At 42.8% G+C, this 27,644-nt stretch overlaps 1 pseudogene; it reads right to left on the reverse strand.

Moving 5' to 3' along the window:
- Positions 1–17,541: 17,541 nt before the first annotated feature.
- LOC106838815 (ferritin heavy chain pseudogene) overlaps positions 17,542–27,644 on the reverse strand; it is a 36,515-nt pseudogene continuing 26,412 nt past the window's right edge.

Below are 27,644 nucleotides of genomic sequence, written 5' to 3' on the forward strand. Positions count from 1 at the left end.
CCTCTGCCGAGAAGGACGCGCTGGCCGTTAGAGGGTCGAGTGCAGGCTGCCTCTGCGTTCCTGCCCATGCCAGGCTCTCGGCCGTGCGGGACGCGGAGCCCTCCCCCAGACCCCTCAGGCCGATGCTGTGAGAGCCTTGGAGTTAACAGTCTAAATGCTTGGAGAACCCTCAAATCATTTCCTCTGGATTATCAATCCTGTTGCCTGGGGGAGGGGGCAAGCACTGTGCCCTGGATGCAGGAAAATGCTGAATGTGACCATAACTTTTTTCAAGTAGAGCAAGGTGTAAATCTTTGTGGTAGAAGTTGTAGATACCTTGCAGTAACAGTAATCACTGAGGTCGTGTTCTCTGATTTGCACTGTGCTGCTGCAGAGAATGGATCCTGAGCCTCCTGCTGGATGCCCAGCCAGGCGACTTTCCAGAAGCATTTGGAGACAGGCTGAAGAATGGGTTGAGTAGTGTCTTATCCAGGATCAGGCCTTATGGATGGCTAAGAAAATAGCTGCTAGGCTGCTGCAGCGGGCTCAAGGCAGCCCAAACATTGCCCCTGCCCCTGCTGCCTCCTTGCTCTCCTGTGCTGGAGGAGGCAGCCATTGAACTTGTCCATGCAACCCGAGTAGCCATGCCAGGCTCCCCATCCTCTGGTTTCACCTGCAGAGACAGAACTTATGCTCTCTGCCCTACCCCTACCTCCTAGCCAGTAAGCCCTCAATTGAATTCATCTACTTCTAGAACTGGTCCAGGAGAGAGAAAGCAACTTTGGTCTGAGATCTTCAGAATTAGCCCCAGGAGGCCTCTACAGTTTTGCAGGGATTTCTGCAATCATCTTTAACTCGACCAGGGGTGGGACTAACCAACCCTTCTCTCCTCACCTCCCCTGCGTGGCCCACAGTATCTGAATGTGGGGATCTGGGTCAATGGCGGGGGGGGGGGGGGGGGTGAGAGACAAAATATGAGGGGGAAAAAAGTAAAGAGATAAAACCTTTGGGGTAGTAATGATCACATGTTAAAATGAAAACGTCCCGGAGATAGACCCCATTCTCTGCAGCATGTGATACTCGAATATGCAATTACGAGGCAAGGTGGAACAGCGACTGGAAGCTGGAGATCGCAATTCCAGGCTCTACCTTGAATTAACTGCACGTTAAGTTGGAGAGATCAGTTAATTTTGCTGTGGTATACCTGTTTTTATAATAATAAGATTGGATTTAATGCTGTTTAGAGGTTTTTTTTTCCAGTATAAAAATTGTATTACTTGGCCACACATGCATTTATAACTCTGTGTAACGGGGGCTATGTCTCTTGGAAATATCACAGCGTAAATTTTGGAGAGGACTCAAACACTTTATGCAACACATTGTTAGTTCTCGAACTAATCTTGTAACATAGGTATTGCTCCCGCTTTCCCAAAAAGAAACTGAAATGCAGAGAAATTTACCTAGGCACCCCATGGCAGTTTATTTCTATCCTAACATTAATCATTTGGCCAAAGCAGTCAAAGTATTAACATTTTTGAAAACGAGACCGAATACACTATAATTTGGAAGCTACTCAAAGTACTTCCTCCTCCAGTTGTTGGGTATAATGGAGGGCTGATGTCCCCCTGTCTGGGGATAATGACTTCTGTAAAAAACGTACAGAAATGTCCAATTCTAAGTGCCTCACTTAGAAAGGATACCTTAGAAGAGAAGTTTTAGCTGCAGGTTTAAAAATGATCATTAAAAAGAAAATCATGCATAAGTAAAAAGCATCTCAGGAATAAGCATCTTTGCACATCCTTTTTTTCTGGTTTAATGTCCCTGAGCCTTTCAGGACCTGGTGGTCTTTATTCCTGGTTGTTTAGTGTGACACCTAGTGGTAAGACACAGGCGTCCCTGATATGTCACACGCTTTTGGAAATTTTGGGAGGTGCTGGGCCTTGATTACCTGTCCCTGTGGTGGGGTTTCCCAAGGAGGCACCTTTTGTTTCTCTGCAGCCTAGGAGACAGCTTTGAGTAATGTGATCCAACAGGTTTTCTCTCTATCATAGATACCTGTATATGGTTTAGATCAACAAACAGTACATCCTGGGCCATAAAGAACATACCTGGAAATCAGAGAACACAAGCAGCTGGGGCAGAAGAAGACACCAAAGCTGACTTTTGGTTTAGAAAGAACTTCATGGACTCTCAGGCTCTTAGAGTTCTGCCCACCTCATTGTCAAACATTTTAACTAATCTTGACCACTGAAGATGTTAAAACCTTACACTACTGGTTGTTAACGTCATTTGGCTTTTTTCTTTTTAATGCAAAAGGCAAAAGAATGAATCAGTTGACCTTGAAGCTGCTTTGTGCTTTAGTCCAGGATGCAGCCGTAGGGCATGACAGGATGGCCAGTGAAGCTCACTCTCTTCCTGGGTGGGAAATGCACAGCGTGGACTGAATGTACTGGCTGACATGCCCCGTGGCCTGGCCGTGTGGAGATTTTTGTGTAAGTTCAACTGTTCCAACATACTTGGCTTTTCTTAACATCATGGGCAGTTGCACTGGCCGATTAAACTGAAATTGTTTTAGTCCCTAGCAAATTGAACTCCTAAAAAAGGTTACCCGTTGCTCAATGCAGCCAGGCTGGAAGGGAGAGTGGCCATGACAGAGTCCTGAAGGGCCAGCCAGGCACAGTGCTGATGGGCAGCCCCCCTGTGTGGTTCTGGGTTTATATTCTGCTTCCGATCCCAGGCTCAGTCTTCTTTCCTCCTGTGGTGGTTAGCAACCGCCTCCATCCATCCGACTCAGAACCTGGAGCTCCCAAGCTCTGGATCTTTCCGCACAGAAAAACAGCTATCAGAACTGTCATTTGTAGTGACTTAAAAATAAAACTGTCAACGCCTTCATGTGTTTCTTTTGCTACGAAGCCTGCAGTTTAATGGGGATGAAAGCTTTAAAGAGTCTAACGCCAATATCTACCCATAGGGGCCAGGCAGCTTTCACAGATGAGTGAAGCTGGCCATGTGAGTCCAAGGGGAAGTGGTGGCACCTCTCATAGTCTAGGCCTGAAAAAGCGTGTCCCTTACACTCAGCTCAGACAAGTTTTGCCAAGCAGCACTGTGAGCGCAGTACTGATATTCCATTGTTAGAGAAAAAAATCAGAAAATGGATTTCGATGTGAAGTTTTTCAAATTTTAAAACACGTGAAAAACAAACAAAATGTGCTTCTGCGTCTTTTGGCTAAATCAAAAGATAGAGGCCCTGAGTTTACAATCTCATTTTCAGGCAAGGTCTGATGTCTTCCTGGGGCCTTGGCGGAAGGCACCCACCTGCGGCTCCCTGGCATCACAGGGTCTCCGCTCCTCCGTGTGACCGGAGGCTGGGGGTGGAGTGTGTCTGTCCAGGAAGTTCAGTCTGTTCCTGGCAGGCAGGGTTGGAATCAGGGGTTCTAAGCCCTGAAAAGAGAGCTACCCCTCCTCTGCTCCGCTGCACTGCAAAATCGGTATAAATAGCTCCACAAAGTTCTGATTTATCTCACAAAGACTGCTTAGGGGGTGGTGTTTTTTAACTCATTCTCTCAATAAACATCTCTTTGGGGTGTACCTGCTCTGCTGGCACCCCAACCATGTGCCCAGTCCACCTGTTGGGTAACCTGCTGCCGGGGAAGGAGAGGTCTGCACGTGTCACCCTTGGTCAAAATTCCTGGCTCTCCCTTTCCGCTGTTTGTTGGCGGTAACCAAGTAATATCTGTAGGTGTGGAGGGTTGATCATGTTCTGTTTTGTCCGGGACGAGCAGCTGGATCAGGAAGGGGGCGGAGGTTTAACAGCACATTGCTTCCTCTGCATGCTGGTATATTTGCTGTTTTGGGGGCAGGCTGTAAATTCATTCTGAGTGTAGTCAGGATACGAGGAGACTGGTACTCAGCAGGATATGGGACATAAATGATGGGAGGACCCTGCTCTTGCACACCATAATTAGGTCAGGGGCACATGATCCCTCAGCATCGGAGGCAAAATCCGCCACCAGAAACTATATGGGGATGTCGACCTTGCTGTCCTCGATGGTCTAAGGTCTTGGGAATGGTCTAGGACAAAAGTAAACAAAATCATAGCTGCTAAAAGATTTGCTTCAGATCGCAAATAGAGTGAAGATTTAGGAAACTGGATCCTCAGCCCTTTCTTGTGATCACTATGATAATGTCTTTCCCAACCCTCCTTTTGAGCCTCTGTTCGCTGGAGTAGAGCCCCAGGTTACTTGGATATATATGAGAAATTGAGATGTCTCGGAGGCTTATCTCTGATGCTGTTAATGGGTGCTACTATAAAAAACTGATTCTGAAATTATTCTTAGGTTGACTTTTAAATACTGAAAGCAAATCAGAGACAGAGAAAGAAGGGTCACAAAGAGAAGCCATGAGCAAGGAGAAATGGGGATATTGGCCTGGAACATTTTTCCTTTGTTATCATATCTCAGCTGTCAGAGTTCAGCCCCATGACTGTGCCATATTCCCTCTGGATACGTCACTCAGCTTGGCTCAGGAATGCTCATCATCTCCTATATCCCAGGGCGGTTTGTAGGCTACAGTTTAGGGATTATGTTACCAGGAACAGTATTTTCAGAAAGTGAGGTAGATTAATGCATCACCAAATCTTTAAATGGTAATATTTGAAAATTGGTCCAATTTAGAAGAGAAGTCAAGGGGCGTGTGAGATAGGGGATGGGGTGCCCCTTGATTCATTGATGGAAACTCAAGAGCCCTGGGGGAGGTGGGGGGGAGTGACAGCATGGGTATAGGTCTTGGTAAATAATCTGTATGAACATGATGACAGAGAGAGAGAGCAGGAAGCACATATACAACTGTCACAACATTGGCTCTGCTGCCTTGAGGACTCAAATCTCGCCCCCGCCGGGGGCCAGGGCATCAGGGCAGGGACGTAGACGGAAGGATGACGATTCACGGGAGAAAGAGGAGGCTAGTCCAGGGCAGGAGTATAGAGGAAGGGGTGTTACGTAGTGGGGCACCGAGCACTTTTTCCTTCACAGACCATCTAGACAGAAGATGAGGAGCGCCGTATGGATGGTACTGTCTGCAGCGACATCTTCAGGTCATCTGTGGAATAACTTCTCCGCGGAATCATATTTTCTTAAGGAGGAGATTTCCTGAATTTGGGCTGAGGATGTGCGCTGAGGATGTGCGCTGAGCCTGAGTGTTTAGGTGTGACCGCAGCGCATCGGTTATCACAGTCCCAGGGGAAAGCCGGGAGCGTTCCCTCTCCTGAAATCCCTACTAGCCGACCGGTTCTGTTCATCCTGCTTTTGAAATGACTCCAGCCCATCCCTTCCCAGCTCCTCTGGCCCCACGTTAGGGCAGGCCCTGTTTTCCATAGCAGCCTCTCAGTTTGTTATTTATACATTTATTGAACACTTACCAGGGCCAACGCTTGACATGCTTTATCCTATTTAATCTTGACAACATTCTGTTAGGTGAGTTTCCTCTTCTCTGTTTTAAAGGGATTTGAGGCTCAGACAGGTTCAGTCACTCACTCAGAAGGCAGAACCCAGCATCAAACCCATTGTGCCGCCCACCCCTCACCGTTCCTCTCCATTCTGCAACATGCAGTGTGGCTTGACTGTTCCTGTTGGAAAAACTTTCAAAAGTATTGTCACAAATTATATGTTGTATTTTCTATAGTATTAAAAATTAGTTAATTGCTTTTTTTTTGGGGAAGATTAGCCCTGAGCTAACATCTGCTGCCAATCCTCCTCTTTTTTTGCTGAGGAAGATTGGCCCTGAGCTAACATCTGTGCCCATCTTCCTCTACTTTATATGTGGCATGCCTGCCACAGCACGGCTTGACAAGCAATGCCATGTCTGCACCTGGGATCCGAACCAGCAAACCCGGGTCGCCAAAGCGGAACGTGCTCACTTAACTGCTGCACCACTGGGCTGGCCCCAAGTTGCTTTCTTTTTTTTTTTTTTGCTAGGAAAGATTCACCCTGAGCTAACATCTGTTACCAATCTTCCTCTTTTTTTTTTCTCCTCAAAGCCCCAGTATATAGTTGTACATTCTAGTTGTGAGTCCTTCTAGTTCTTCTATGTGAGCCGCCACCACAGCGTGGCAACTGACGGATGAGTGGTGTGGTTCTGCGCCTGGGAACCAAACCTCAGCTGCCAAAACAGAGTGCACTGAACTTGAACCACTAGTCTGTCAGGGCTGGCCCTTAGTTTTGAATTGAAACCTAACACTTGCATGTGGCTAAAAAATTCAAGTACTGTAATATAAAAGGGTTACAATTATACAATTAATTCTCCTTTCACTATTGTTTCTAACACACGTTTTTGTCATGTCATTTCCTGTAATAGAGCCTCTAGTGACCTATTCTGGCCTGTAGGACAGAGACTGAATTCCTCAGACAGCATTTCAAGCCCTCCAGAGTCAGACTCCTCCCCAGCTTGGCCACTCCTAGTCCTCATTTCTCCCCAGCCCCAACCCTCTGCTCCAGCTGCTCTGGCCTTCAGTGGGATGCGGCCTGTGCTCTCGCTCCTGTGCGAGGACCAACTTCTTTCCACTTCCTTGCCAGGAGCCACCCTTTCCAAGAGTCCTTCCCTGTCTTCCTGTTCCTGGAGGGCTCTGCTGTCTTCTGAATCCTTCTAATTCATATCATCTGTCTTGCACACTGGGCCTGTGGTCACATGTGGCTTTGTACTGCTTAGTTATTGCTCAGGTCACCTTTTGACTCTAGTCAGACAGGTAAGGATGTGGGATGGAATGGGCACCAATGAGTGGGGAGGAGAATATTCATTTCTTCTTGTCTCCCTTGCCCAGTCCGTTGTCTAAGGCACGAGCCTCCTCTTTTCGTTCAACCTATCATAATTGTTCTTTGACTCTTCTTCTCTGTTAATATTTCTTTATTCATCCAATCAACTTTTCTTCTCTCTCTGGGAATTATCTCAAGAGCTCATCTGGTCCCACTTCTGCATGAGGAGAGTAAGGTGTCATCACTCCCCTTTGCAAAGGAAGGAGGCGTTGTGGAATAAAGGCCATTGGGAGGATGGGAGGGCAGACAGAGCCACCACAGAGCCCAGCCAATCCAGGGCCTGGAGCATTCAGAAGAGGCGCAAAGAGATTATAAATAAACCTAGATTGTGCTCCCTTCTCTTCTTTCCTGTTCTGCTGCCTGAGAGTAACCTCTAGGGTGGGGTCCAGGGAAAGGAGGAAGGCTCCTCCTCCTCCAAACCTTCAGTTTGGCCATAGATGAGGTCCTGGAGGCTTGCCTATGGCTTGTTCCAGCTGCCCAAGACAAGAGATCAAAAAGGAAATTGGGGCAGAAGCTCTAGTTTAGAAGAATAGATGAGGCTTTGCTTAGAGTACCCCCTGTGCCAAAAACCCTTGGAGGACATGGAATGAGGGGAAGCAGGCTGAAGGGAGTCTGTCTGGTTGGTTGAGAGACTGCCTGGCAGGATGATGCTTCATCAGAACTTCCATCAATGGACTGCAAGGCTGAAGGCCATGGACACGGGACTGTCTGGACGCAGGAGAAGGGTAGCTGTTGAGCCCCGGCAGCTGCCTTCCAGGGTGACCTTTGATGGCTTTCAGAAGCAGAGGCATTCCCAACACAAAATATCATCCCTCCAGAGCTTGACCTAGTTTGACAAAGCACACATAACCTAACCTAATCACTATTTAAAGGAAAAGCCCATGGGTGTACCAAGAATGGTGTATGGTTTGTCGTCTATCTGACTCAGGCAAAATCTAGCACAATTCGTTTCCCAGAGAAGTTTCCCTTAAGGAGGAAACCCTGGGGAGGAGGTGAGATTGTCCAGTGCACGCTCCACACCTTGGACTCTGATCACAGAGGACTTCATTCAAAGAACTGTACATATGAACGCACGCTGAACTGTCTTGTAAGAGTAGCACAGGGAGGCCGTCAGACGTATGAGAGGTCAGGGCGTCTTTGCAACTTTCCGCTGTTAAAGGCTTTCCCTTCTTGCTTCAGGTCTATATTCTCACTTCAGGTCCAGCAATTTGTCAGGCTCACTCTAGGTGATTCATCTTGGCAACAGCAAGACTGAAAATTAACATGGACGTAGATGGGAGGGTTGCCGTCTGTGGGGTGTGAAACTGAGGCTAAAAATAGATGGGGGTTCCTGGGGCAGCCTCCATCGTGGTCACAGGCCCCACAAAAGGAAAACTCACCCAGGAAATCTGCCCACAAGAGAGGACAAAAGCCCCCACCTCTGTCAGCCCTTTTGCCCCACAGAAAAAGCTCAAGGTGATAGTGAATTTGGTGCTTTCAAAATGTCACAGCTCCCACAGACGGGCTCTCACTCGTTTCCACCCCCAGACCTCCCATCAGAGGCTTCCCCTCTGCGTAAATTCACTTTGTTTCTTCCTCCCAGCTTCAGGACCAAGAACAGATGTCTGCCCCTAACAGCCTGTCGCTATGTTTAGTCAAAGGACTGGTTAAGATAAAGGAAATGTGAAATATTGACACACATGGCTAATATGAAAAAGGAATTCTCTCTAAAGAAAAAAAGTATTATATTTAAAGAAAAAATAAACGTTAATTTGTCAAGCGTTTATTAAGCACTTATTTGGTGCGGGGCACTGCGCCGGGGTCTGGAGGTGCAAAGAAGATAAAATAGGGCTCCTGCTCTCAAGGAGCTTGCAGGCTGCGGGGAGAGAATCCGGTAAATGAGTGATTCTAGTAAAGAGTGATGAGGGCTGTGGTTGAGGTAGGAACAAAGTGCTCTGGGAGCACAGAACGGGGGCGCTAAGTCAGATTAGGAGGGTTGGTCAAGGACTGCTTTATGAGCCAAGTAAGAGTCAGTTAGAAAGGGGGAAGAAGTACGAGTCGCGAGAAGATCGAGTGTGGTGAAGCACAGAGGTGTGAAACAAGCAGTTGCACATGGCTTGGTGTGTTGGAAAGGGGGACGAGAGTGTCAGGCAGAAAGGAGACGGTGCACGCCGTGTGACCGAGCAGAGATGCTGGAACAGTACCCTGAAAGCCACGGAGAGCCCCCCGAGGGATTTACCTGGGGCTCTCATCAGGGAGGGTTTTAGAACACAGGGTGGCAAATAGACTGGAGTGGGTTAGGCATGAAGCTGGTGACCAGTTAAAGGCAGTGGCTGGAGAGTGAAGAAGAGAGATGGCTAAAGAGATTTGAGAGCAGCTCCACAGGTCTTGGTGATCATTGGATGAGAAGGAAGGAGAGAGGGAAGCATCTAGGAGCACGCAGTTTCTGACCCGGGCTCCGTACGTAGTGGGAAGATAGGAGGAAGAGTGGGTTGGGGGACGGATGAGCAGTCCTGTCTTGGACATGTTGATTTGAGGGGCCCGGTGGCTATATAACAGGTGATTTAATGTGGGGAGTTTTAAGAGAATGAAACGTTTGGAAGTCACCAGCTTATTCAAGAAATAGCTGAAGTCAGGGTGAGGACCAAGCCACCCAGGAATTGTATGTAGCGTTCCAAGGACCAAGATGGGGACACCAGCTTTGAAGAAGGGAGCTGAGGCTGAGAAGCCAGCACAGGAAACTGAGAAAGAACGTCTGAAGAGATAGGAGGGAACCCAGAGCAGAGGGCTGTCCCAGAAGCTGAGAAAGGTGAGGGGTGTCACAAGGTGCTCATTGTCAAAAGTGTCAAGGGTGTCAAGATTGTGTGTCTGTGTGAACTGCTCAAGAATTCAGGCTAACTTGAGAGGAAAGGCCGGGCTGAAAGAAAAGAAAGTTTTACTTCAGATAGGATGTTTCATTACTTGCAAATATACAATTACAAGGCTAACTCGTGGGGTCCTTCAGGGCTGTGATTGAAAGATTTACCATTAGAACATTAAAAGCGTATCGTAAAAATTTAGCATCTGTTTCATTTTGGAAGTGAATTTATGGAGGAGGATGAGGTTAAGGGATTCACCCAAGGTCACGCTATTAAATGGATCGGGACCAGAATCCAGATCTCTACATATTTTGCCCACTGCTCTTTCCTCTGTATCAGTGTTTGCTTTTCAGACTTCTGCTTGCATTAGAGTCACCTAGAAGGCTTTTAAAGCGCAGATTGCTGAGCCCCACCCCAGAAGTTTGAATTCTGTAATTCTGGGCTGGGGTTGAGGCGCGTTTCTTATGAGCTCCAGGTTCCCTATTTCTTCTGGCCTGGGACTACGCTTTGAGAAGCACTGCTCTCGATGCTTCTTTATCTCTAACACCCAAAAGTACTTGAGGATTCTAGGAACCAGTTAGGTCTCCCAGGTTGCTTAGTCATTCTCTAAGAAACCCTTATAGTATTAATTTGCTTAGAAGGAATATTTTCTTGATGTGAATCGGAGTGTCCCTGTGGAAAGTATGAATATGGAACTAAACTTGATTAACTCTAAACTGTTTCAGGCGCCTGCACGGTTGTAGACACTCTTCTGGGTATTGGAGGTACAGTCAAAAACTCTGCTCAGGGAGCTGACCTCGTGCAGGAGACACAAATATACTAGATAAGGAATTAAGATGTACAGTATGTTAGCGAGAGTGCTAAGGAGAAAAATCATTCAGGGAAAAGGGCTAGAGTTGCCAGGGCAAGAAGACATGTTGGAATTTTAAGTAGGGTGGCTGGGAAGATGAGAGGGCAACACCGAAGTGAAGATCTCAAGGAAGGGAGAGTGAGTTGTGCCGACAGCCAGGGGAAGAAAGTGGGGCAGGACTCAGTGAGTGCTAAGGCCCTGCGGTGGGCCCGTTCTTTGAGGACCAGCAGGGAGCCCGCGTGGGCTAAGTGGAGTGAGTCGGGGAGGAGTAATAGGAAATGACGTCAGAGATAACAGAAAGCCAGATCAATGCTGGGATCTTCTGAGCTTTTACGAAATTTAGGAAATCCTTCCATAAAATGTCACTCCTCTTCTCTTGTGCTAAAATGGACTATTTACTTTTGAAGAACGTTAGGTCCCAAAATTGAGCTGTGGGTCTCCCAGTTCTGAGGGGTTATAGAAGTTCCCTCCACAAAGTGCCTAATGCATCAGCTCAGCTGCTGGTTTTCCCAAAAAAGTTGAATACAGACCAGTCTGGAGGGACAGCTATAGAAAGAAGTGTTTGTGTGGCCACCGGTTTTGTGTGTGTGTGCTCTACCATCCCCCTCCCAATCCACCCCGACTTCTTCACTGAATTCTGAGAGAATACCCTGGCAATGTCGGCCGCATTTTTTCTGTATTACAAATTACACTGTCTGCACTTCTGGGAAAAGTTGACCCCACCCATATGAGTCGTGGGCCGTGGCTCAGACCTTCATTTCGTCAGCCTGCATTCTTTTTATGGTCAGACCTTTTGGGTCCTGGCCCACCCCACAACCACCTGTACTGGGGGCAAAAAAAAGACTCATTAACTTGTTAAAGGACAGACTAGGATGTTTGTCTTTCTGGAATATTACTGAATTTATATTCAAACATATAGAAATCTTAAAGGTAACAGTTGCCACGGTCAAAGGCCAACTACTAGGCTGGATGGATCATTGTTCTAAGAAAGCTTTGCGTTTTCTTCTGTTCTCACATAACAATCTGACCTGGAAGAGAATGGGATCTATGGCGGAGTGAAGTGCTTCCTTGTCATCTGTGGAGCCTCGGGGCTATGTCCTGCACGAAAACCTAGGACGAAAAAGAGGCTTAGAGACTCTAAGAGTTTACCTCCTAGGCCTCTGAGAATGTAGGGGTATTTATGAGGATTAATGTCTTTAAATTGGTACATGAGAAATATTTTCTACCAGAACAAAAGAGAGTTCTAAGCTTCCCTCACAATTTGGTTTTGAGTCTTCAAAGACCACATTCGTTTCCTTGAACAGAATATAGTTTTGAAGCCATATTGGCAAATTATCAAGTTGTCTGTGGGTACAAATGATAAAGTATTGGTTTTAAAAGTACATGAGTCCTCACTGATGACTTTTTTCTTTCCAGACTTGAATTAGCTCTCAGTGGCCCCCAGAGACTAGAGGGTGACTCTCTGTAGGTGAAATTCCCCACCTCTGCATCCTGCCCAGAAAGATACACGGCAGGTGGGCCGCTCTGAGACCCCGGGCTACTGTCCCTGCTCCTAGGGTCTGAGGGCTCTTTTGGGCACGGATATTTTTTGTTGATCCCTAGAATCTTAGACGGTAGGAGCTGAAGTGATCTTTGAGGTCATTTAGTCCAGCACTGCTTTTATGCTTAAAGCATGTCTCAATATCCTCACCAAGCAGTCTAGCAGCTTCCGTAAAACGCCTCTGTTGTTTGCACCGAGGGGTGGTGCCAGGCGAGGATGGAGACCCCTGTTCCACTTACTCAGGAAGGCCTTTGTGCAGGAGGGGAGCTCTGATGGGGTTAATCTCTTCAAATGAAATTCAGTTCAATTAAAAGAGAGGAAAAGGAAACGTGGCTAATGCCTCATTTCTTTTGCCAAATGAAACAATACTGTGGCTAGAGAATCAAGAATATCTTTTTTGGAAAACAGCTAAATGGCAAGCACCCTACGCTTGAATTTCCCTCTTAAGGAAAAAACAATCCCGAAGGCCAGACCACAATAGCAAATGCTTAGTGCCCCCGCCTCAGTAAGCCATCGTTCCCTGTCTCCACCAACAAAAACAAATTTTATGGCCCCGTCTTCACATGGATCTCTCTGTGAAAATGCTAGCAAATGTAATGACCCCAGACAGCTGCAATTATCTAAATGTCTCCCTATTAGCCATTTGAGTGGCTAAAGCCTTCTAATCAAATCAGAGTGAATGCTAATTGAAATCTAATAGAGCTGGCATCGTGTGATTAGCTATCAGAATTTGATTCCAATATTGTTAAATTACAGACAAGGCCCATCAAGTTACATGAAAAATAAATATTGTAACCTCAATGGCCAAAGGAGATGAATTCTTTCAATAAACAGAGATCAAACTGGAACCCCTTTGAATGATGTTACTGCCACCTACTGGGACTTAGTGGAACTACAGGGACAATCTTTCCTCGGAGCGGGGCACAACTATTTGTTTTCCTAACACGAGAAGTTTCTTGGAAATCAAGCAAGAGAAACTGCCCAGATTTGTATATGCTTAAATATAATTAGAGATCATGGAAAATACTAAGAATGATCATTTCTGGAAGAAGCAGCTAAGAAGATTACCGCTGGGAGGGCCTATGTTGGCAGGAACTGGAGGTGAAGTTGGATGGTCTCACTGGGACCAGACAGTGGAGCGCTGCTGAGTGGATGGCTAGAGAAAGGAGCCTCAACACTCCGCACGTCCCAGGGGACTTCGTCCCCCCCACTCTCTGCTAATGGAAGATTCACGTACTGCTTGTGATACTCTAGGATAAATAACAACCCCTATTGAATCTCTGCTACGGTATGAACACAGTCTCAAAATCCTGTTGAGTGATAGAAGTGTAAAATATAGTCCCTTCCTCAGGGATTAAATAATCAATTCTGTAGAGAAATTAGAGAAAAATACAAGATATCTTATATTGGGAATTAAGGAATGACTTATGTCATGTACAGTCATGTGCCACGGAAAGACGTTTTGATCAACAATGGACCACGTATACTACGGTGGTCCCATAAGATTATAATGGAGCTCAAAAATTCCTATTGCCTAAGGGATGGCCTCATGGCCTAGTGGTTAAGTTCGGTGGGCTCCATTTCAGCAGCCTGGGCCCAGTTCCTGGGTGTGGACTTACACCACTCATTGACGGTTGTGCTGTGGCTGCAACATTGGTGGCCATGCTGTGGCAGCAACCCACACATAAAACAGAGGAAGATTGGCACAGGGTGAATAGCTCAGGGTGAATCTTTCTCAAGCAAAAAGAGGAAAATTTGCAACAGATGTTAACTCAGGGCAAATCTTCCTCAGCAAAAAAAAAAAAAATCCCTATTGCCTAATGATATTGCATCTGTCATAACACTGTAGTGTAACACATTACTCACATGTTTGTGGTGATGCTGGTGTAAACAAATCTGCTCTGCCGGTGGTATAAAAGCATGGCACATACAATTGTGTGCAGTACCTAATACTTGATAATGATGACAAGTGGCTATGTTACTAGTTTATGCACTTATTATACTATACTTTTTATCATTGTTTTAGAGTGTACTCTTTTTCCTTACTAAAACAGTTTACTGTAAATTGTGTGCTGTATTACACTGGCAGCAGCCTCATACATCTTGCTTTACCACGTCTCTTGATTGCATCATTTTCTCTTGTGCTTGAATTAATCGTATGTTGTTTTGCTCATCATGGCCCCGAAGTGTACAAAATCCACTGCTAATGTTGCCAGTAAGAGACCACATTGAGTAATTGACATGGAAACAAAATTAAAAGTAAGTAAGGACTACGGAGGCGGAAAATCAGTGATGGTCATTGCTCGCCAGTCAGGCATGTCCCCTGCCACCATAGCTATGATCTTGAAGGACAAGAACAAAGTGACAGGAGCTGTTAAAGGATCTGCTTCATCGAAGGCAATGAGACTAACAGGAATTCAAGAAGGGCCCGTATCAGATGTAGAGAAACTCCTAAAGACTTGGACTGACGACCAGACACAGAAGCATATCCCACACAGCAGCATGACGATCATGGCCAAAGTAAAAAGTTATTTGTGATGTTGAAAGAAGAGGCTGAATCTGACTACGATGTTGAATTTACTGCTACCTGGGGGTGGTTTAAATGATTCAAGAATCATTATTCATCACATAATGTGAAAGTGAGTGGTGAGTCTGTGAGTGCTGATGTGAAGGCAGCTGACAAATTTTTGGAAACTCTAGATGAGCTGATTGTGGAGGAAAATTACTTGCCAGAGCAAATATTCAATATGGATGAATCCTCCCTATGCCGGAAACGGATGCGTGAAAGGACTTTCATCCACAAGGAGACCAAGTCAATGCCAGGTTTCAAGGCTTTTAAGACAGGATAATTGTCTTGCTTGGGGGCAATGTTGCAGGCTACAAATTGAAACCTTTCAATCTGGCACAGTGAGAACCCCAGCGCCTGCAAGCATGTCAATAAGTACACACTGCCAGTGTACTACAAGAGCAATGAGAAGTCTTCGATGACCCAGCTCCTCTTTCAAGATGCCCTCCTGAATTGCTCTGCCAACGAAATGGAGAAGTGCTGTTTGGAGAATAATGTACCTTTCAAGAGTTTTCTTGTTGTTGATAATGCTCTCAGACATCCTTCTTTTATTGGTGATCTTCATCCCAGTATCAAAGCGATGTTTCTTGCTCCAAACACCACCTCTGATCCAACCAATGAATCAGGGAGTTATAGCAGCTATCAAGGCCTGCTACCTGAGGAGGACCTTTGCCCAGGCTATTGCTGCAACTGAGGAGACACTGATGCAATTCTGGAAGGATTACAACATCTATGACTACATCAAGAAGCTTCCTTGGGCTTGGGGTGCTGTCACCAAGGGGTGGATGAATGGCATCTGGAAGAAGACACTCGAGAGGTTCATCCATGACTTCAGTGGATTTGCCGAGGATGAGGAGGCTGCAAACATCAGCAAGGCCGTGGTTGCGATGGCGAACAGCTCTAACCTGGGTGTGGGTAAGGATGACATTGAGGAGCTCCTAGAGATGGTTCCTGAGGAACTGACTAATGAGGAGTTTTAACTGCAGTAGGAATGCATAGCTAAAGAAGAGGCAAGAGAAAAGGAACATTCCAGTCCTGCAAGCTCCATTCCTGGTAAGTGCCCTACACAGGTGTGCCACTTTTTATCTTTATACTATATTTTTGCTGTACCTTTTCTATGTTTAGATATACAAATACTTACCATCGTGTTACAGTTGCCTGCATAGTCAATACGGTAATGTGCTGTACAGGTTTGTAGCCTAGGAGCAATAGGCCATACCGTGTAGCCTAGGTGTGCAGTCCCATCCAGGTTTGTGTAAGTGCACTCCAGGAAGTTCACACCGTGATGAAATTGCCTGACAACGCATTTCTCAGAATGTATCCCCGTTGTTAACGATGCATGGCTGTAGTGGTCTCCTAAGAAAGAGTGCTTGAGGTGTCAACATTTTGAGGCTTTGCATGTATGACAGCCGCTTTATTCTACACTCATGCTTGAGACAGTTTGGCTAGATAACGTATAATTTTCTCTCACTTGCTGAATCCATAGGGAAGCTTGCCTGTTAAATATATGCCCCTGGAAGGTGAGAGTTGGTAGAGGGGATGTTAATTCAAATCTGTTGCTTAATTTACTAACTACATAGAAACTTAAGGTCTGTATATCTGCATGTTAGATTTGGCCTGAAATTGGTCCTGATTTTTTCAAATTTTTTTATTGTAAAATACAAATAACAAAAATTAGCGTCTTAACCATGTTTAAGTATACAGTTCCATGGTATGAATTACATTCCTATTCTTGAGCAACCATCATCATCATCCATCTCCAGAGCTCTTTGAGCTTGCCCTAACTGAAACTCTATACCCATTAAACAACAACTCCCTATTCCCCCAGCCCCCGGCCCCTGGCAACCACCATTCTATTTTCTGTCTCTATCATTTTCACTGCTCTAGATACATCATATAAATGGAATCATACAGTGTTAGTATCTTTGTGACTGGCTTATTTCACTTAGCATAATATCTTCAAAGTTCATCCATGTTGTAGCATATGTCAAAATTTCCTTCCTTTTTAAGGCTGAATAATATTCCACTGTATGTATATACGTACATTTTGCTATCTATTTATCTGTTCATGGACCTTTGGGTTGCTTCCATGATTTACCTATTCTGATTTAGCTATGAACATGGGTGTACAAATATATCTTTGAGACCCTACCTTCAATTCTTTTGGGTTTAGACCCAGGAGTGGAATTGCTGGATCATATGCTAAATCTATTTTTAAGTTTTTTGGGAATTGTCCTGCTGTTTTCCACAGTGGCTGTACCATTTTACATTTATACCAACAGTGCACAAGGGTTCCAATTTCTCCACATCCTCGCCAGCACATGTTATTTCGGGTTTTTTGATAGTAGCCATCCTAATGGATACGAACCGGTATCTCATTCTGGTTGTGATTTGCATTTCTCTGATGATTAGTGATGTTGAGCATCTTTTCATGTGCTTATTGGACATTCGAATATCTTTCCTGAGGAAATGTCCATTCTAGTCTTTTGCCTAGTTTTGAATTGGGTTATTTGTTGTTTAGTTTTAGGAGTTCTCTATATGTTCTGGATATTAATCCCTTATCAAATATACGATTTGCAAATATTTTCTCCCATTCTGTGGGTTTCCTTTTCACTCTGTTGAAAAATGTTCTCACAACTAGGAGGACCCACAACTAAAATATACAACTATGTACTGGGGGGATTTGGGGAGAAAAAGCAGAAAGAAAAAAAAAGAAAAAGAAAAAAGAAGATTGGAAACAGTTGTTAGCTCAGGTGCCAATCTTTAAAAAAAAAAAGAAAAATGTTCTTTGTTGAGGGGTGAGGGTACTAAATTGCTTTATTTGAAGGAACGGTACAAATGAAAGGACTTAAGTAGATGTTTTGGTACAACCTATAGAAAAGGTAAAGGTGACCCCAACATGTGCGTACTGCCTTGGTGACCAGGGCACTCACCCCCATGGTTATGGGAAGCCAGCATAAAGCTTAGTTCTCATTGTCACTGTCTCCCAGGATGTACTTGTCGAAGAGATAGTGCGTCATGCCAGCTTCTGGGCCTGCCATCTTGTGCATCGGTTATGTGGTCACCCAATTCTTTGATAGATTTCACCTGTTGATTCAGGTAACGAGCCTCAGTGGAGTCACACAGTGGGGGTTGTTTCTGTCAGTGGCCAGTTGGTGCAGTTCCAGTAGAGACTGATTCACACTTCCCAAGTGTAACACACACTCCTGTGTATTCAGCCCGTTCTCCCGGTCTGGTTTCTGGATATCCTGAAGGAAGACTTGGTCACCTCGGTGGTTCTGCAGCTTCATCAGTTTCTCAACCTGTTCCCTCTCCTCATGAGACTGGTGAAGAAAATAGTTGGCAAAGTTCTTCAAGGCCAATCTTCGTGGTCAAAGTGGTAAGACATGGTTAGGTAGATGTGGGAGGCGTGGAGCTCCAGGTTGATCTGGCAGTTGATGGTGGCCTCCGAGTCCTGGTGGTAGTCCTACCAGTGAGGGGGACTCAGTTGTTATGTCGGGTGGCTGACAAGAGGCAGCGGTGGCTGCCCAGCACTGGACCCCAGCAGGGGTCTTAGGGCTGTCACTGGGCACTGTGAGGAGGTGGCTGAGGGCTGGCTCCGAGTGGCCAGCCAGAGGAGCAGCGCGTGTTCCATCCAAGCACTGGTGAGGCAGGAAACTGTGGTTACTCTCGGAAAAGACTGTCGAAAGCCTCCTTTCATGCACAAAAGCTTTTAATTTTCATGGTTGACCTTGTCTATTTTTTCTTTTGTTGCCTGTGTCTTTGATGTCATGTCCGAGAAATCATTACCAAACCCAGTGTCCTGAAGCTTTTTCTCTAAGTGTTTTATGTTTTAGGTCTGATATTTAGGTCTGTGATCCATTTTGAGTTAATTTTTGTATATGGTGTTAGATAAGGGTCCAACTTCATTCTTTTACGTGTGGATGTCTAGTTTTCCCAGCAACATTTATTGAAAAGACTATCCTTTCTTCATTGAATGGTCTTGGCATCCTTGGTGAAAATCAATTGACTAGATATGTGAGGGTTTATTTCTGGGCTCTCTATTCTATTCCATTGGTCTATATGTCTATCTTTATGCCAGTACCACACTGTTTTGATTACTATAGTTTTGTAGTAAGTTCTGAAATCAGGAACTATGAGTCCTCTCACTTTATTCTTCTTTTTCAAGATTGTTTTGACTATTCTGGGTCTCTTGAAATTCCACATGAATTTTAGGATGGATTTTTGTATTTCTGTAAAAAATGTCATTGGGATTTTGATAGGGATTTCATATAATCTGTAGATTGTTTTGAGTAGTATAGACATTTTCACAATGCTAAGTCTTCTAATTCATGAACATGGAATGTGTTTCCATTTATTTGTGTCTTCTTTAATTTCTTCCCGCAATGTTTCATAGTTTTCATTGTAGAAGTCTTTTACCTCCTCAGGTAAGTTAATTCCTACATATTCTATTCTTTTCGTGCTACTGTAAGTGGAACTGGTTTTTAAATTTTCTTTTCAGTTTGTTCATTGTTAGTGTATAGAAATACAACTGATTTTTGTATGTTGACTTTGTATCCTGCTATTTTGCTAAATTTGTTTATTAGTACTAACAAGATTTTTTTGTGGAATCTTTAAGGTTTTCTACATTTAAGATAGTATCATCTGTGAACAGAGATATTTTTACTTCTTCCTTTCCAATTTGGATACCTTTTATTTCTTTTCTTTTCTTTTTTGCCTAATTGCTCTGCCTCAGGCTTCTAGTACTATGTTGAATAAAAATGGTGAAAGCAGGCATCATTGCCATGTTCCTAATCTTAGCGGAAAAGCTTTCAGTCTTTCACCATTGAGTATAATGTTTGCTGTGGATTTTTCATAGATGGCTTTTGTTATGTTGAGGTAGTTTCCTACTACTCCTAGTTTGTTGAGTGTTTCTTTTATCACGAAAGGGTGTCGAATTCTGTCAAATGCTTTTTCTGTATCAACTAAGATGATTGTGAAGGTTTTTTCCCTTCATTCTATTAATGTGGTTGTTTAACATTGAGCAATTTCTGTATGTTGAACCTTCCTTGCATTCCAGGAATAATTCCCACTGGGTCGTGATGTATGATCCTTTTAATGTGCTGCTCAATTTGGTTTGCTACTATTTTGTTGAGGATTTTTGCATCAATGTTCACAGGGGATATTGTTCTGTAGTTTTCTTTTCTTGTAGTGTCATTGTCTGGCTTTGGTATTAGAGTGATGCTGGTCTCATAGAATGAATTTGGAAGTGTTCACTCCAATTTTTGGGAAGAATTTGAGAAGGATTGGTGTTAGTTCTTCTTTAAATGTTTGGTAGAATTTACCACTGAACCATCAAGGCTAGGGCTTTTATTTGTTGGGAAGTTTTTGATTACTGATTCAATCTCCTTACTAGTTATAGGTCTATCAGATTTTGTATTTCTTTATTGTTCAAACTTGATAGGTTTTGTGTTTCTGAGGATTTTTCCATTTCATATAGGTTGTGAAATTTGTTGGCATACAATTGTTCATAGTACTCTCTTATAATCCTTTTTATTTCCATAGATTCAGTAGTAATGTCCCCACTTTCATTTATTTTATCTTAATAAAATAAATTCTCTCTTTTTTCCTAGTCAATCTAGCTAAAGATTTGTCAGTTTTGTTGACGTTTTCAAAGAACCAACTTTTGGTTTCATTGATCTCATCTATTGTTTTTCTACCCTCTATTACATTTATCTTTGCTCTAAACTTTATTATTTCCTTTTTTCTGCTAGCTTTGGGTTTATTTGTTTCTTCTTTTGTTAGTTTCCTAAGTTGTAAAGTTAGGTCGTTGATTTGAGATCTTTCTTGTTTTTTAATGTAAGTGTTTATAGCTATACATTTCCCCCTTAGTACTGCTTTTGCTGCATCCCATAAGTTTTGATATGTTATATTTTTGTTTTCATTAGTTTCTAAGCATTTTATAATGTCCCTTGTGATTTCTTCTTTAAGTCATTGGCTGTATAGGAGTGTGTTGTTTAATTTCTACAAATTTATTAATTTTCCAGTTTTCCTTCTGTTACTGATTTCTAACTTCATCTTATTATGATTGGAGAAGATATTTTGGGTGATATCTATCTTTTAAAATCTATTGAAACTTAATTGTAGCCTAACATATGTTTTATCCTGGAGAATGTCCCACGTGCACTTGAGAAGAATGTGTATTCTGTCGTTGTTGGGTAGAGTGTTCTGTATGTCTCTTAGGTCTAGTTGGTTTGTTGGATTGTTCAAGCCCTCTCCTTACTTATCTTCTCTCTGTCTGTTCTCTCCATTATTGAGAGTGGGTTATTGAAGTCTCCAGCCATGATTGTGGAACTGTTTATTTTCCCTTCAATTCTGTCAGTTTTTGCTTCATGTATTTTGATGGTCTGTTATTAGGTGCATAAATGTTTATAATTAGTTTATCTCCTTGCTATTCAACCACTTATTAATATATAATGTCTTTCTTTGACTTTTGTAAACTTTTTTGATTTAAAGTCTGTTTTGGGGTGCCAGCCTGGTGGTGCAGTGGTTAAGTTCACATGTTTCACTTTGGCAGCCTGGGGTGCACCAGTTCAGATCCTGGGTGCGGACCTATGCACTGCTTGTCAAGCCATGCTGTGGCAGGTGTCCCACATATGAAATAGAGGAAGATGGGCACAGATGTCAGCTTAGGGCCAATCTCCCTCAGCAAAAAGAGAATTGGCAACAGATGTTAATTCAGAGCTAATCTCCCTAAAAATGAATAAATAAACAAATAAATAAAGTCTGTTTTGTCTGATATTAGTATAGGCACCTCTGCTGTTTTGGTTACTATTTGCATGGAATGTCTTTTTCCATCCTTTCACTTTCAACTTATTTGTGTCTTTGGATCCAAAGTGAGTCTCTTGTAGAGATCATATAGTTGGATCATTATTTTAAATCCATTCTGCCAATCTGTGTCTTTTGATTGGAGATTTTAATATATTTACATTTAAAGTACTAATTGATAAAGAGAGACTTTGTCGTTTTAATATTCGTTTTCTATATGCCTTAGCGTTTTTGGTCCTTCATTTCCTGCATTCTGTCTTCTTTTGTGTTTAGTTGATTTTTTTGTAGTAAAACATCTTAATTCCCTTCTCCTTTGTGCATATTCTATACCTATTTTCTTTGCAGTTACCATGGGGATTACATTTCACATCCTAAAGTGATAACATTCTAATTTGAATTTATACCAGCTTAAGTTTGAAAACATACAACTCTGCTCTTATATAGCTCCATCCCCATTCCTTTCAGTTATTTATTTTATTTTTTATTTTTTTAGGAGAAACTATTCTGTATGCTTTTAATTATTTTTATTGAGGTAACTTTGGTTTATAGAATTATGTAAATTTAAGGTGTACGTCATTGTATGTCTACTTCTGTATACACTACATCATGTTCACCACCAAGAGTCTCGTTTCCATTTATTACCATACAAATGTCCCCCTTTTCCCCTTTTGCCCTCCCCTGCTTCTCTTCTGGTAACCACCAATCTGCTCTCTGTATCTATGTGTTTGTTTGTTGTTGTTGTTTTCTATCTTCCACTTATGAGTAAAATCATATGATATTTGTCTTTCTCTGTCTGACTTATTTTGCTAAGCATAATACCCTCAAGGTCTATCCATGCTGTTGCAAATGGCAAGATTTCATCATTTTCTATGGCTGAGTAATATTTCATTTTCTGTATATATGATTCATTCATTTGTTGATGGGCACTTAGGTGATTTCCAAGTCTTGGCTATTGTGAATAATGCTGCAGTGAACGTAGGGATATAGATGTCTTTTCAAATTAGTATTTTCATATTCTTTGTAATAAATACCCAGAAGTGGAATAGCTGGATCATATGGTATTTCTATTTTTACTTTTTTGAGAAATCTCCATACTGTTTTCCATAGTGGCTGCACCAGTTTACATTCTCACCAGCAATGTATGAGGGTCCTCTTTTCTCCACATCCTCTCCAACACTTGTTATTTCTTGTCTTTTTAATAATAGCCATTCTGACAGGCATGAGGTGATATCTCCTTGTGGTTTTGATTTGCATTTCCCTAATAATTAGTGATGTTGAACATCTTTTCATGTGCCTATTGGCCATTTGTATATCTTCTTTGGAAAAATATCTGTTCAGATCCTTTCCCTAATTTTTAATCAGGTTGTCTTTTTGTTGTTGAGTTGTATGAGTTCTTTATACATTTTGGATATTAATCTCTTATCATATATATGATTTGCAAATATCTTCCCCCAAATGGTAGATTGTCTTTCATTTTGTTGGTTTCCTTTGTTATACGTAAGCTTTTTAGTTTTATGTCATCTCATTTGTTTATTTTTGCTTTTGTTTCTCTTGCCTGAGGAGACATATTCAAAAAGATACTGCTAAGGCAATGTCAAAGAGCTTACTGCCTATGTTTTCTTCTAGGACTTTGTGGTTTTCGCTCTCACATCCAAATCTTTAATCCATTTTGAGTCAATTTTTGTATGATGTAAGATAGTGATCTAGTTTCATTCTTTTACATGTGGCTGTTTTCCCAACACCATTTATTGAAGAGACCTGTCTTTTTTCCATTACATGCTCTTGGTCCCTGTGTTGAAAATTAGCTGTCCATAGATGTGTGGGTTTATTTCTGAGCTCTCAATTTTCTTCCATTGATCTGTGTGTCTCTTTCTGCCAATACTGTGTGGTTTTGATTTATGGTATACTTTGAAATGAGAGATTGTGCTACCTCCAGCTTTGTTCTTTTTTCTTAGAATTTCCTTGGCTATTTGGGGTCTTTTGTTATTCCATATAAATTTTAGGATTCGTTGTTCTATTTCCATGAAAAATGTCATTGGGATTTTGATAGAGATTGCATTGAATCTGTAGATTGCTTTAGGTAATATGGACATTTTAATTATGTAAATTCTTTCAATCCATGAACATGGAATATCTTTCCACTTCTTTGTGTCTTCTTTGATTTCTTTCAACAATGTCTTATAGTTTTCAGTGTATAGGTTTTTCACCTTCTTGGTTAAATTTATTCCTTGATATTTTATTCTTTTTGTTGTAGTTGTAAATGGGATTGTTTTCTTGATTTGTCTTTCTGCTAGTTTGTTGTTAATGTATAGAAACACAACTGATTTTTGTACGTTGATTTTGTACCCTCAACTTTACTGTATTTATTATTTCTAATAGTTTTTTGCAAACGGTGACAGTTTTACTTCTTCCTTTCCAATTTAGATACTTTTTCTTTCTTTTTCTTGCCTAATTGCTCTGGCTCTATTTCCAATGCTTTCTAATGCATTCTTCATCTTATTTATTGAGTTATTCAGCTACAGAATTTCTGTTTAGTTCTTTTTCAGTTTCAATTTCTTTGGTAAAGTATTCCTTCTGTTCGTCAATTTTATTCCTGAGCTCACTGAACTGCCTTTCTGAGTTTTGTTGTAGCTCTTTGAGTTCTTCATGACAGCTATTTCGAATTCTTTATGAGTTACATCACACACTTCCCTGACTTTATGTTTGGTTTCTGAATTATTTTCTTTTTGTCATGCCATGTTACTGTGGCTTTTCGTGGTGCTTGCTGAGTTATTCCTCTACTGGTGAGCTTGTAGCAAAAGCTTTTCTTATTTAGGCATAGCTTTGTTTTGATTCTAACTATTCAACTGGTTGGAAATTAGAGGACTTTCTTTTGTTTTTCAGTAGGTGGTGCTATAGCACTGGTTTTTGGTTTCTCTTAGCTGAGTGCACTCTGCCTATATTTGAGGGTAGACGCGCTCCGCCCTCCACCCCCTCTATTAGGGGTGTTGCCAGTAGGTCCATGGTCCCTGCCTGCACCTCCCAGAGTCACTGATGCCTTGCTGTTGCCAGTGTGCTCTGGTTGCTGGCTTCACCACTAGGGGTACAGGGATGGCTGATGCCTCTACTGCATCCAAGAGCCCGGGTTGTAGTCTCTGCCAAAGTGGCAGGGGGGTTGGGGGAGCCAGGTTAGGGGGAGGGGAGCGCTCTACCTCTGACTTTGCCTATTTCCTTGTGGCTCCAGGTGCTGCTGTGGTTGGGAAATTAGAATTGTGTGTGTATCTCTGCTGCTGCCTCCAGGCTCTGAGCATGGCCAGGGGGCCTGGGATCACAGAGTTCCACTTCCACTCCTGCTATGCTCCTGATGGCTGTAGGTGCCACCTCAGCTGGGAGACTGGAGTCACACACATGTCTCCACTGCTGCCCGCCAGGTTCTCCGGGGTTGGGGGCAGCTGGCTCAGCTGCTGTGGCCAGAAGGCCAGGATCCTAGGCACTGCCTCCACTATTCCTCTGGTTGGCTTCCTCTGTGTGCTCCAATCCACCCACCTTTGTAGGTACCAAGGTGTGGATCTCTCCAGCATCCTGGTATTTGGGCAATGTAGCCTTTGTTGGATTATGGATGTTATGGATGTCACAAAATTACATCTTCATACATGGTGTGTCTAAAACCATAAACTAATAATTGTTACTTATCATGCATTAGTCACTTAAATTGTGTAGGAAACAAAATGTAGAGTTACAAACCAAAGTTATAACAATACTAGCTTTTAGACTAATAATTGTTTTTTAAAAAATATATTACTCTCTTAAATCTTGTAGAAAACCAAAAGTAGAGTTACAAATCATTTTTTACAATAATACTACCTTTTATAGTTGCCCACAGATTTACTTTTACTGAAATCTTAATTTTTCCTATGATTTTAGGTTACAGTCTGGTGTCTTTTCATTTCAACCTGCAAGACTTTCTTTAGCATTTTCTTCAGGGCAGGTCTAGTGGTAACAAATTTCCTCAGCTTTTTTTTTTTTTGAAAAAATTGGCACCTGAGCTAATGGCTGTTGCCAAGCTTTTTTCTTTTCTGCTTTTTCTCCCCAAATCCCCCCAGTACAGAGTTGCATATTTTAGTTGTGGGTCCTCCTAGTTGTGGCACGTGGGACACCAGCTCAGCATGGTGTGATGAGCAGGGCTGGCCCCCCTCAGCTTTTGTTTATCTGAGAATGTCTTAATTTCTCTCTCGCTTTTAAAGGACAGTTTTACTAGATATAGGATTCCTGGTTGACAGTTTTTTTCTTTTAGCACTTTGAACATATCAGCCCACTGCCTTCTGGGCTTCAAGGTTTCTGATGAGAAATCTGCTGGTGATCTAATTAAGGATCCCTTGGGTGTGATGTGTTGCTTCTCTGTTGCTGCTTTCAAGATCCTCTCTTTGTCTTTCAACAGTTTGTTCACAGTGTGTCTTGGTGTGGGTCTCCGACTTCTTCTTTCTTGCAATTCATTGAGCTTCTTGGATGTTTATATTTACATCTTTCATCAAATTGGAAGTTTTCAGCTATCATTTCTTCAAATAATCTCTTCCCCTTTCTCTCTTTTCTTTTGAGACTCACAATGTGTATGGTGGTTTGCTTGATGGTGTCCCACAGTTCCCTTAGGCTCTGTTGACTTTTCTTTAATCTTTTTTCTTTTCATTCCTTAGACTCGATAATTTCCATTATCCTATCTTCAGGTTCACTGATTCTGTCTTCTGCCTGCTCAGATCTACTTTTGAAATTTTCATTTTAGTTGGTGTACTTTTCACCTCTAGAATTTCTTTCATTTTTTTTAGAGATTGGCACCTGAGCTAGCATCTGTTGCCAATCTTCTTTTTTGTTCTTCTTCTCCCCAAAGTCCCCCAGTACATAGTTGTATAATCTAGTTGTGAGTGCCGCTGGTTGTGCTATGTGTGACACTGCCTCAGCATGGCTTGACAAGCGGCGCCACGTCCGTGCCCAGGATCTGAACTGGGAAAACCCTGGGCCGCCAAAGCGGAGCGTGTGAACTTAACCACTCAACCATGGGGCTGGCCCCTAGAATTTCTTTTTTGATTTCTTTTTAGGTTTTCTGTCTCCCTATTGATATTTCTACTTTGTTCATACTTTGTTTTCTTGAAATTCTCCACATTTTCTTTTAGTTCTTTGAACATGTTCGAGATAGTTTTTGGTAAGCCTTTGTGTGGTGGGTCTGCCAACTAGTCTTCCTCTGGGTCAGGTCTGTTGATGTGTTTTTTTCCTTTGAATGGGCCAGACAGTCCTGTTTCTTTGTGTGCCTTGTGATTTTTTTGTTGTTGTTGAAAATGTGAGCATTTGAATCTAATGATATGGTAACTCTGGAAATCAGATACTCTCCTTTCCCCAAGGTTTGCTGGCTTTTGGTTTTGTTTTGATTTACTTTAAAAAAAATTGTTGGAGTCTGTCTCTGCCAAGGATCAGCCTGAGATGTAGACATAAGGTCTCCTCAGGTCTTTTTTGAGCTTGTACATTTCCTGGGGGCATGTGTGGTGACTTTCTAATTTGCCCCATATATACAGTTGCTTTTGAAAATCCTAATGTTTAATGTCTGGCTCCCAAAATGTGGAAAAGAGGAAAATGAAGGTGAGGGGGAAGAAAGCCAGCCCTTGAAATCTCATAGAGGTCACTTCAGTCAGACAGGGAGAGGCTTGCAACAACGTGGGGGAGGGGGCAATGCATCAATGGCTGCCTGTCTCCGAGTCGGACACAGCAATTAGGGCACAGAGTCCCAATATTTGGAGGACAGGATCCTTGTTGCCCACCCTGGTTCCCACAAGCTGTGTGCAAGCTGCTCCAGGAATGCATGCACAGCTACCTGCCGTGGGACTGGAGGATGGTGAGTAGCTGGGGCTTCGCTGAGGCTTGAAATTGACCGAAATTAACCCCATTTTGCCATCCAGGCATCCCCTGGAAGTTGTAAACCTTCAGTGGACTGCAGAATCCCAAAATAGTTGCATCCGACAGATTCTGCCAGTGCAATTGTTGTCCAGGTGAGACAGACGCTCGGTGCTTTTCATCTACTATCTTCCCAGAATCTCCTCTTCAGCCCTGATTTTTTAAATTGTAATTTTCTGTACACTAGTATGTATTCCTAAGACACACCAAATTGTTAAGAACAAGGTAGGAATATAAATGTATAAATGAAAAAATTTAGAATTGATAGGAAAAAGAAAGGTCATCTGAAGTGATAAATAAAAAGATCATTTCAATGCCAGCATTATGGCTTGTGGTAGGCAGA

Source organism: Equus asinus, chromosome 2 (genome assembly GCF_041296235.1).
Source record: "Equus asinus isolate D_3611 breed Donkey chromosome 2, EquAss-T2T_v2, whole genome shotgun sequence".
NCBI classification, from domain to species: Eukaryota; Metazoa; Chordata; class Mammalia; order Perissodactyla; family Equidae; genus Equus; species Equus asinus.